Source organism: Tachysurus fulvidraco, chromosome 5 (genome assembly GCF_022655615.1).
Source record: "Tachysurus fulvidraco isolate hzauxx_2018 chromosome 5, HZAU_PFXX_2.0, whole genome shotgun sequence".
NCBI classification, from domain to species: domain Eukaryota; kingdom Metazoa; phylum Chordata; class Actinopteri; order Siluriformes; family Bagridae; genus Tachysurus; species Tachysurus fulvidraco.
Genome location: NC_062522.1, coordinates 29768590 through 29781089, shown reverse-complemented (window position 1 = coordinate 29781089; position 12500 = coordinate 29768590). Strand labels below are relative to the sequence as shown.

The 12500-nt window shown below is 40.9% G+C and overlaps 1 protein-coding gene across 1 annotated transcript in view; it reads left to right on the top strand.

The window, feature by feature from the left end:
• Window positions 1-2802: 2802 nt before the first annotated feature.
• The window catches only part of grap2b (GRB2 related adaptor protein 2b), a 24841-nt gene continuing 15143 nt past the window's right edge, over window positions 2803-12500 (top strand). Inside the window, exon 1 of the mRNA XM_047813878.1 lies at window positions 2803-2996. The gene's annotated coding sequence lies outside the window, so the exon portion shown is untranslated. The remainder of the gene's footprint in view (window positions 2997-12500) is intronic.

The following is a 12500-nucleotide window of genomic DNA, read 5'->3' as shown; positions in this document are numbered from 1 at the left end:
TGCACAAATTTCATCATACTCTTATACAGTAAGGTCCTGAGAACCTTTGACTGATATAAGGTCCACACACACCACACACACAACTATCTGGAACAATCTATCCAGAGACACCCTAAATACTAGAGTTCTTTTATTGTAACTCCTTATTTATTGAACTTGATGGATGTGAATTTCCCACTAGGAGAGTTCCACAGTGGTCTATTAGTCTATTACTTCTTCATCTATTAAATACAAACACACACAACACTAAGTTCTCTGTCACTTCCTTTTTGCACCACTCGCACAAAGACACTTCTTAACTCGGCTTATCTTTGCGGCTGCAACTTTTGAACTCCTATAAGTGTTGGCACACACACGTTCGAGCAGGAAGTGCAAGAGCTGATGATGAAAGAAGCAAAAAAAACTCCTCGCAAAAATTTGATAAAAATCTCCCGATATTTGACACACATCTAGATATTCGGCTGGACCGAGACAAGATTATTGTGTCTGTTGTGTTGTTCTGATAGATATATAGAGGGTATATAGAGGATATATATAGAGGATATATAGAGGATATATATAGAGGATATATAGAGGATATATATAGAGGATATATAGAGGATATATAGAGGATATATACAGTATATATACGATAGGTTTCAGTTTAAGGTTAGAACTCTGAAGTGCTCGACTAATGATCAGGTGATCTTTTTTTTTTCTCAATTCATGGTCACAGAATTGAGTCTTGCCTTAAACCACTTCCTGTTCAAAAATAATGTCATGTAGAATCTCACAACTGATTAAGTTGTAGTTCCGAAGTTTCACATGAAGCAATGTAATTTTGCTTAGCTTAAAGATTTTCACTCGATCAACATATATTTTCTGATCAGAGATTAACAGGAAAAAAACAAATGTGTGTACACACACACACACACACACACACACACACACACACACACATCGATGGTAGTTTAGGGCTATCTCTGTATATATATATATACAAAATACAAGAATTCAATGTAACTAGAAATTAATTATAAAAGTATGACAAGTATATTTATTTAAAAAAATATTGGGGTAAATATATTGGGGTAGTATATTTTTAAAATAAGTGGAGTATTTTCCTTTAAAAATAATTATTATTCTTATTATACAGAACCACAGCAATTCCCCATCACCGATATTTTCTCTGTACTAACGATCGTGTTTTTTTTTTTCTTAAATCGATTTGTATTTATTTACAAGGCTTTTCCTCTTATTATTTTTCTAGAAGCATTCTGTCTTTATTGCTTTATTTACCAGTTACCTGCAAGCTGAAGTTCTTTCCACAAGTAAACATCTCCTCAGAGGAAACAGATATATCAACAATGACACAATGACGTTTTTATTAAAGGGATTAATTCATTAATGTGATTCGTAATGGAGAGAGGAGTACGGTGAATAGTTGTTAGCTTTGCATGTGTGTGTGTGTGTGTGTGTGTGTGTGTGTGGAGTTTGCTTCAACTCTCATGCTTCAGGGGTTTCCTCCATTCCTCCACATGCATTGTAGGCTGATTTGGGTGATTGTCCCCTATGACAGGTTGTCCAACATGTCTGCCATTTTGTGTTCAAGTCTATCTTGTTAGATTAGATTTTATCGTCATTACACATGGGTACAAGGCAACGACAAGCATCTAACCAGTGGTGGCTCAAGTGGTTAAGGCTCTGGGTTGTGGATCAGTGTCAGGGTTTAAGCATCAGCACCACCAAGCTGCCACTGTTGGGCCCTAGACCAAGGCCCTTAACCATCCCTGCTCTAGAAGCACTTGTAAATCCTCATGTTGTCTTAACTTAATCAATCAACCTTCAAAATGCATAAACTTAAGATTTCAAGTGTTGTGATCTCAAAATTATGATTAATTTTGAAAAATAAATAAATAAATAGGTTATTTTCAGAAATGTTGTCTTCTGGACAGTATAATTCTAATGCCTTGTGCAGTCTTTAAGTGCAAGGACTTTTGTCTCTTTTTTTTTTCAGAAAACAAATGGCTTCCATTACAGTTATTGACAATAATAAGAATAAACCTTTTTCCTCCGAAGGCAGCTGTCGTTTTCAGACGGACAGCATGAAATAATTTTAATAAAGTTGTACATAGCACATAATGTACAGTATACAATCAGGGGCAACTTCAAGTTGAGGTCAACTTGAGTTCTACAATTGATGTGCAGTAGTTAATTTTGGATGTTGTTACACCTCTGTAATGTGGTTGTGACCCACTAAGATTTCCAGTATGTTTTATTTTAGCTTTCTGTTTGCACAAGGCATAAACGGTCAAACGTTCGAGGGTGGTTGTGACCTGTTTCCGTTACAGTATTGACATTCCGTCATTAAAGTTTTAAAGATTAAATACGCTGTTCATTGTTTTATTTTATTTCATTTAGTGTGCACAAAATAAAGGCTTCTTCTTCCAGAACTGCAAAGTAGTAGTGTAGTATAGATATATACTGTCATATATGTGGGGGGAAGGGGGGGGGGGTGGTTTAGACTTCAGGCAACCTCGTGTAGAATAAACAGCACAGAAAACATACAGGTGAATTTGCATTGCAGATTCTAACCAATCAGGATTAAGAATATGTTATTATTTAATATTACAATAGATTTTTATTTCATCCTGGCCAATAGGATATACTGCAGTTTGAATCAAACCTATTTGGTGCATGGTCAGAGGTTTAGTCTTTCACATTACGAGAACTTCTTCAGAGAACGGTCAGCGCTGTAACCGATGTGACAAACACATGGTGTGAAGGGGTGGAGGCGTTTACTTTCCTCTCCTTCTTCCTCTTTCTGTGTGCTATGAAGCAGACAAGCACTCGGTGTCAGCTTGATCAGCTGCACTGTGTAGCTTAATACTTTAAAAATATTAAAAATAGAATTTAAAAATATTAAAAATTTAAGTTTTGAGCCTACTGTACCAGTAGACCATTTCTGGAATACTTGGAGCTTTGCTTGGGTGAGACCTTGGGGGTGAAAAAAAAAAGTAAGTAATGAAGTAACGCTATGAATGAGGAAACAGACGAAAACAAACTTCTCTATAGTGTTTTATTTGACATACATTAAGAATGATGGATTTTTCAACAAGCCTTGAAGAAAAAAGAATTCTTAGAGATTCGTTTTTAGAAAGAATGCAGCAAGGGATGATTTTGTGACCAAGAAAACAAAATGATGATGGGAAAAAAAAAAAAAAACACCAGCAAGCTTTCATAGTTTCATCATTTTGCATTCTAATAATCTTTATATCATTCTTTCTAATAACCTTTTGTTCTGTAAAGCTGCTTTGAGATAATGTCCATTGTAAAAAGTGCTATACAGATAAATTCGGATCGAATCGAATTGAATAATGAAGAAGGAATACATGCAGTGACGATTAGTGCGCCTTTTAATACGACGATCTTTATTAATACTCTTTATGAATATGGATACAAGATTTGTACATCTGGTGATGTACACTATTAGTCTCTATTAGTCAGAGATTGTGACTTGTGGGTTAGGGACAAAAAGCACGAAATGTCTCTCAGAACAGTGCAATAATTACAAATAGTCTAATAAATAAAATAAAAAAATAAAAACAAACAAACAAACAAACAAACAAACAAACAAATAAATAAATAAACAAATAAATAAATAAATAAATAGAAGTAAAAGCATATATCGCATGTCTGGATACTTTAAAATTATTATTTTTTTTGCTTGAGGTTGAATTTCGATTGATGAACACCGACTTTATTCAGAGCTGCCAAAATAAATTGGAATGGTTGCGTGTAGTCATGTGATGTCTCAAGGAGAGCCTGAGGGTTAAGACCAAACGAGTGTCATCAGCTCTAGTTCCTCTCTAGTGACCAGATCTAGACACATTCATCCTTTAGATAAAAAGAAAATCAAAATAACAATAAATGGACAAAATGTATGCATGTTATAGAAAATAATCAATGCTTGGTTGGTGTGAAAGTTCATTATTTTTCCCAATACCAGCACATCCTGAAGTGATTCCTACAATAACAACCTTTTATTTCTCGACTTACTGTTATGGTTACATGTGGAAGAACTTCCTGTAATCAGTCACATCGCAGCACAAAGAACCAATCGGTTTTTAATTATCAATCCGTCTTAAATTCTCTCTCAGTGTCTCGAAGCTTGTGATGTTGTCTTGTGATGTAAGAAACCACATGGAACAAAAGTCCTTCCAGAGAAATAAAGGCTCACTATACAAATGATTACTCGAGTATTTCTCTCAGTCTATTTATATGGAGCAGTTAAAAAAGACAGTTCTACAGAAAAACGCTTACAGGTTAGACCAGTGTGTCTTTACTTCTGTATCAAAACTTCTGATAAAAAGGTGGAAGTCAACACTAAAAAAAAAGAGCCATGTGGTTTAATAACTTTCTACTGAAAGCATATATGGTGTTTTTGCTGAAGGTGAGCGGCCTCCCCCAGCCATAGACCCCCCAGACAGACCCCCAAGAGAGCCCCCCCCCCCATAACCCCCCACCTCGCCTCGGGAAGGACGACCCGGACCCCGGCCCCCCCCCCAACCCCCCCAGTTGCTTATGTGTTAGTGAAGTACGCGGACAAAACAAAAAAAAGAATGAGAGAAGTATATCTACTCTATATATCTCTAAGAGAGAGAGAGAGCCCCCCCCTCCTCAGAGAGAGAGAGAGAGAGAGAGGGAGAGAGATCCACCACGTTTGCAGAGACGAGAAGAGAGAAAAAAGTGTGGTGAAGAAAGAAGGAGATGAAGAAATGAGCAAAGAAACCAAGCAGAGACGAGAAAGAACCCCAGGCGGGAGCAAAGAAAGAGAGAGAGAGACCCGAGATGAGGCAGAAGAGAGAGCCACACGCACGAGAGAGAAAGAAAGAACGCCACCTTTTCAAGACCAAGAAAGAGCACGAGAATAAGAAACAGAAACTATAACAGAACAGACAAGTAGAGAGACCCAAACCCGCCCCCAGAGCCCCCAAAAGAAGGGAGCAGAGAAAGAAAGCTAGAAAAGAAAGAGAGAGAAGAGAATACCGAGAGAGATAGATGAGAAGAGAAAAGGAGAAAGCAGAAAGAAAGAAAGAAGAGCAAAACCGAAGAACAGAACCCCCATGCAAAGTAGATGAGTAAAGAAGAAAACGTAAATATGCGATTTCTCACATCGACTTTAATTTTTTCTAACATAACGATATCTCACTCTCTCACTCACTCACTCACTCTCTCTCTCTCTCTCTCTCTCTCTCTCACTCACTCTCTCACCCTCTGTATTTCTCTCTCTCTTTCTCGCTCTCTCTCCCTCTCTCACTCTCTCTCTCTCTCAGATCGCTATTATATCGCTATCTCGTAGCTCTCTCTCTCCTTTATTCTTTCTTTATTTCGTTCTTTCTCTACGCACTACTCTCACTCTCTCTATCTTCTCTCATCTCTCTTTCTCGCTCTGCTCCCTTTTCCCTCTCTCTCTCTCTCTCTCTCTCTCTCTCCGCTCGCTCAGCGCTCTCTCTCTACGATCTTTCTTTATTTCTTTTTTTCTTTCATCTTTCTTCGTTTCTTTCTTTCTCTCTTTCTCCTTTCTCTCTCACTCTCTCTCTCACTCTCTCTCACACTCTCTCTCTCACTCTCTCTCACTCACTCTCTCTCTCTCTTTCTCTCTCTCTCGCTTTGTACAAACATTCAAATCTTTCACTAAAAAATGAACGAAGCTAATACAATGCTAAACTGATCGATGCGGCGTTTGATGGAAAAAATTGTTCGACAAATTGTCTCGTCGAACGAGTTGCTAGTTAATGTGGTTGGTCATCATCCACCATGATTGTTTCTACTAGCTGTCCTCTGAGAATTGAAGGGGATATTACAGACCGGAAGGAACAACTATTCTGGTGCTGTAAAGTCTGAAAATATTAACAAAAGCAAGTTGATGAACAGGGCAAAACAACATCATCAGTCTTTAATGAGCTCTCTCTCTCTTTCGCTCTCGTTCTGTCTGTCTCCGTCTGTCTGTCTCGCTCTATCTCTCTCTCTCCTCTCCTTCTATCTGGTTCTCTATTCTCTCAGAAGCAATGAGTGTGCCATCATGGAACAATCGCACGTTCGATTCACGCCCGGCCGATGATGAGGGAGCTTCAAGAAAGGAGAGACAATTAAGGAAAGGTTGAACGTCGTATAGGCAATAAATAAATAAATAAATCAAATAATAAATAAATAAATAATAAATCCACCCAATATTAACAGGTGCCTCTTGTCAGCACATAGATAAAGACAGGTATAGAAAGGAAACATAACTAAACAAAAATAGGATAGATACCTGCAATACAATGTTAACCCAACTCCCCCCACCTACCCACCGTAAACGCCATCCCCTCCCGCACGTATCTACGCATCCCAAACCCCCCAAAGGCCCGAGGGTTTACTTTCTTAAGTAAGCAACGGTCACGGTTTGGGACTAATTGGGGTCCAGAAGTGCAGTAAAGTAGCCATAATGTAATATATGTATAGGTTGTGTGTGTATGTGTGTGTGTGTGTGTGTGTGTGTGGAGGTGTGAGAGAGAGAGAGAGAGAGAGACCGATCTGAGAGAGAGAGAGAGAGTGAGACGAGCGAGGAGGATGAGAGAGAGGGACCCTCCCCCCCGAGACGAGAGAGAGAGAGAGGAGAGGAGAGAGAGAAGAGAGAGTTTTAATTAGCATGTATGCTGCTTTCTATGCAGAGTTTGGGCACTAAGGATAACTGGGTACAGAGCCGAAACGACACGTCTGAAGGCTGGTCGTTCCAAAAGTACATATCATCGACATCCCCAGGTTATTAGGACAGCTTTTTGAGGGACAAACGAGGGAGGGTTTGAGGAGATGGGATGGCATTTGCTGCTTAATAAAGATTTACATTTGTTGTTTTAGTGTAGAAAACGCCAATGCAGTTTAAAACCATTCACACACAGAGATGAAGGTGACACAATTTATTTCATCCAAAAGTATATTGTAGGTCAACTTCACGGCTATTGAATTATATTATAAGCTGTTAAGAGTGGGAAAATCACACAGGAAAATCCAACTTTTGGTAATATTTTTACTCTAATGGTTACGAACGCGTAGGTCATAAGATTAGGGTTTTCATAGACTCCAGATTTATGAGTCAGTCATTCATTTTTCCAGATTTCTTTCCCTCTTCTAGTGGTTTGCCTTGCACCCGACCGTCGGCGCTCGCTCTTCGGGGCTGGCTCGGTCTTTCCTCGCCCGCGGGCAGTGCCCTTTACCCCTACACCACAAAGCTCCCCTTCCCCCCCAGCCCCAAACCAATCAACCAGCGCACCACCCCGGCACTCCCAAACACTGACTGCCGCCCCTCCCATTCCTTAGCGTTGCAGCCGCTGTTCTGGCGAACCCTCCGGCTCGCCCGCCAGCCTGCGGTTAGCAGCCCGTGATCCCGCCTTAACAGGATTTTTGCTGACCCCCCCCCCCCAAGTCCCCCCTCCAGACCCCCCACCCTTGAAAGCACTTGCCCCACACCCCACCCTCCCCAAACACTCTCCGACATCACTCTTACGAGGCCCTTTCACCCCTTCACTTCTTCAACCCATCACCCCCGACCACATCCCTTTTCCTTCAGTTTGGGCTTTCATGCTGCCATCACCCCAACCCCTCCACCCCCGACCCCATCACCCCTACCTACCCCCCTTCCTTATATTTTTTACAGCTACCGCGTTTTTTCAAGACGCATCCTGTGTGCCATTTCCCCCCCCTTACGTCCGAGGATTTCCGGCCCAGCACCAAACACTGTTGACCAGCTTTACTCTGCACCCCGGACCCCCACCCGCCACACCCGACCATATAGTGCTACCGAAAGTGCTCGCAGTGTCCCCATTACCACCCAAAATTCGACGTCCGACTGCTCTCACACGCCCAGTTTGATTACAGCAGCCCCGGACTGTCCTGTGCGCCAAACACCCCTCATCGACCCCCACCCTAGTCTTCCTCTCACTCTATCTTTTAACGCGTCATAGCCGATTGTCCTTTGGGTCCACAACCCATTTCCGCGTGTTATCACCCAACTGGTAGCTTCAACTGCGGACGACAACCCTTGACCTCCCCCACCCCACCCCGCCTGAAAGCCCTTCTAAATACCTTTTCACATATTATCTTGAAAGCTTGGTTCAATTTTAGCGACCAACCCCCCCCCCACCCCCCCCCCCCCCCCCCAACCACCTACCTCCCCAAATTCCCCCGCAAAGAGGATGAAATCATTCTTCAAATCCATTTGTAAATTATTGATTTATATTCCTTCTCTTCCAATTGTGTAATTGTTATTTCCAATTATACACGATCTTACAATATTTTACACATTGTTTCTAATATTACAATGTTTAGGAAAAAAAATTACCGCCCTTTGCACCAGGCACTCAGAATTCAAAAATGTGTGTTTAAATGTCACAATGGAAAAAAATAAGTAAATAAATCACTTCCCTGAGTTAAATAATCAACAAGTTTACGTAGAATGAGAAGTGAGGGATTTTGCTTGGGTTGTGAATAAAGTATGCAAATAAGATGTGGTGGGGATACAGCTGTGCGCCTTTAGTTATGTCCTTAAGTAAAGATTTTGAATGAAGAACTGCGTAGCGGAGTACACCGTAGGACCACAACACACCACCAGGATGCCCACACGACTCGCGCGTCACGGAAACACCCCTACCAGAACGGGTACAGCTCATCTCTCGCGGTCTATGTCCCAGTGACGCTGGCTGCCTTCTAACGATCAGCGACTCTTTTGCGCTGTAGCTGGTGTGATCGCGGACATGAGCGTCGGTGCATCGGAGAGCACTCTCAGGCCTCAGCGATAGGATCGTTATCATACGGTGGCAGCCAGGTGGGGAGGCCAGAGAGTCTGTCTCCGGGCAGACTTCTCTATTTCTGTCAGGTGATGTATCGACACGCAAATTCTGACGCTGAACGACATCGAAAATAGCATCTGTCGCACTGTATAGAGCATACAATCAGGCGATACGGACAAACTGTAATTGGGTATTTGATCATCTAGCGACCTGGATTTGCATTCAGTCATGGTATTTATTTACTTAAACACACACACACCACACACACACCACACACACACACACACGCACACACACACACACACACACACAACACTCAGCACATTTAGTACATAGTCTAAAATGTAGAGCTTTAAAGGCTTAATGAAGAAATACAACCAAAATACAAAATAATAAAAAAACAGAATAATAATAATAAAGCACTGATAGGGTGAATAGGTGGATCAGTGAATAGGTGGAAACTCCTTTATACTCAGCCCGCTCATGCCTGCTCTGCCCCAGGTAAAATTAGAGCTAGCGGTGAGTCAAATTGAGTCGACACATTGTTTCTAGCGCTATCTACTAATAGACATAGAGTGTGCAGTGAGGAATAGTTGCTATCAGGGTTAAAGCCAACCCATGCATAGATAGAAAATGGACACGACTGGGAGAAAAAAACTTGTGTAAAACATAACTCGTTGGTCCGTTTAGCGCTTATTTCGTACGTTCCTTCTCCTATATGCAGGTAAAAAAAACTAGACTTAAAACTTAAACAGAAACAGTACCAACTTTTGGGTCAGCAGTTGGCACTGTTGTTAGTATACGCCATTCTACAGTCGTCATTCATTTATTCACTATGAAATGTAATATAAAACTGTGTTGTTGAGTGTATGAGTCTCAGGACGCTAAACGCTCATCCCTAAAAACCGTAGCAACGCCTTTGACCATGACATTAGCAGACATTTTACATCTTATTATCTTGTATTTCTTTATTGACTTCTGCACCTTTAATGCTTTTTACACTCAGACAGGGGTTTAAAATATACACGAGTTTGGATCGCAATTAAAATACAGTATTTAATGTAGTTGTTTTTCCCTTTTCACATCACTCCCTGACGAGTGGAGGTTTACTTCTAGACTTTGCAGGTAACTTCCAGGTCCTGTCATCCTATTAAATCCACTTCCATTCATCCACCGCGCAGAGCTTTGAAGTGATCGTCGTAAATCCCACACACAAAGCTTGGACACTGGCTAGCACAGATAGAAGCCTTAGCCTGTGAAAGTATCATTGTTAAATAAATAAATAAATAATAAATTGAAAAAAAAACATTGCATCCTCCTTGCTAATTTAGCAGCTCAGCCGGGCTTAACTAGCTCATTGTTTGTATTTATTTACTTATTTATGTGATTTATTATGTGTGTCATGCCGACTGAATTGCAGCTAATTAAAGTTGTCAATAATCTTTGTCCTTTTTACAAACTTAAGTAATTATTTGGGTTCAGGTCAGTTACCGATACAGGCAGCTGTTATACTACAGAAAGTATTCCTTTCTCAGTATATTTTTATAATGCTTTATTCTTTGGCTCAGTATTGTTCAGGACTGTATTACTGTAGTACCTGAAACTTCGAACCTGAAGCACTTTTAAAAAAAAATCCGTTCTATCAAGATTTCAGGGCTCTGACGTCACAAGAGGACATTGTTATGCTAGCACATTACAAACTTTGGTAACTAACTGTAAGCGAAGTAAAGTGTAGACCAATATATCAACAAAATGAATACAATACTCTTGGACACCGATTGTTGTATTTGTCCTTAATGTTTCTTTTCAATCCTGTAGCATGAGGCGGACGTCCAGCACTTAAGGTGCTCCAGGACAACAAAGGGGCAGTATTTCTGTGGGATGAAAAATTCGATCTCATGAATGAACTGGTGAGTACTACACAGTCAATTCGTCTCCAAGCAGAGCTCGTCACGCCTCTTTCAGAACAGCGGGTGAGTGGACACTTAGGCCTTTTTAACACCGGGTCACTTCAGTGTGTTCTCTGATCTGATTTGTTAAAACTGTCCATTACATCAGGCCACATAAATGCGTCTTTGCGCAAATCGGACATCGATCCGATCTTTCTACTCCCACCCAATATGCAAATACGTATTTTTACCTCATTTCCGGGGTAATGTGAAATGGAACACACTGTTTGTGTATGCGTTTGCTTACAAAAAACAGCATTTACTGTTTGCTGCATTTTCGCTGGTGGCAGAAGGTGCATTTTAAGACCCAACGAGACACCTGGGTGAAAGATCAGAGCTAGCACTGGTGGGAAAAATATTTGTTTCTGCCGCGATGAACGATCTCGCGAGTCACCTGCGAGTGACGTAAATTCCGTTTGTGAGGAGGAATATAGCACTGACGTATGTGGCTTGAACAACCACATGCATTTACACCATGTCCAGTTTCATCTGAAATGAGTCCCAGACCACCGTCCTGTTGTGGTTTGAGCGATCGGATTTATATCCGTCTCGAAACCATTTCGGAGGGCATTTAGACCTGGTCTTTTACCATCGATATCTGATCCAGAAAACGCATGAGTGACACCAGGTGTAAAAACCCCATAAACTGAACTCTAGACTGTGTGAAAAGCTAGAAAACATACAAATATTTTGTAAGAGGTACAGTATATAAAAGAACTTGAGAAGCTAGAATTTATTCTAGAAAGACTATCGAGAATTTTGGGGGGTTGGAGTGGTTGGATATCAGCTTCCACACCAGGTGGGGAGTTTGCATATGCTCCCAGGCTTCAGTGATTTCCTCTGGGTGGTGCTCCAGTTTCCTCCTCCAGTCCAGAGACCCCAAGTCCAGGGAATTCCTTGCTTTGGTGCTGTCAGTCCACTGGTACATGCTATAGGTTCCAAGTAACTCTGTATAGATAAGCGATCATGGATGCTGGAGATGGAGGATGGATGGATGGATGGTGGATGGGATGGTGATGGATGGATGCATCAGTAACAACATGAAGGTAATAGAGAGGTCGAGTTTTAGGAAAATAATGACTCTAAGCTGTACCAAAAGCAGAGTTGCTTCTACATTTGATTCCTTCACGGTTTCTTCCTCTGTTCATCTAAGCGAGTTTTCTGTCTCAGTCACTCAGGTCACCTCAGTCACTTCAGTCACCTCAGACTTCCTCATTGGGGATAAATGACAAACGCATTTAATATAAGTCCATATTAATCTTAAACCTTTGTACTGTATGTCTTATGTTCTGTAAAGTGGCTTTGAGACGATGCATTGTTAAAAGCGCTACACAATCAAATTGAATCTGGAAGACACTTTGAATTGAATTTATGTGAATTTATCCAGCACTTTTTTTGGGATGGGGAGGGTAATGGTGTGTGTGTGTGTGAAGTTGTTAAGAAACTAGTCATAATGTTATTTCACATTTCCCGATCTAGTTATATCAACACGTAAAGTGCGATGCTCGGTACAGTCCTCAATAAGGGTGTGACCAAACCAACAGCGTTGATGTTTATTAATTTGGTCTATATCTTCGTTCACTCTGGTTAATATTTATATTTACACCACAAACATTCGTATTTCAGAGTCAAAACACAGCTCCAGATCCCAGACCGGTCCCCCAGGTACTGTACTGTCACTGCTCTTGTGTTAAATTGTTCAAATCATAAAGGATGGTGGAGATGAGAAGAAGGTACAAAT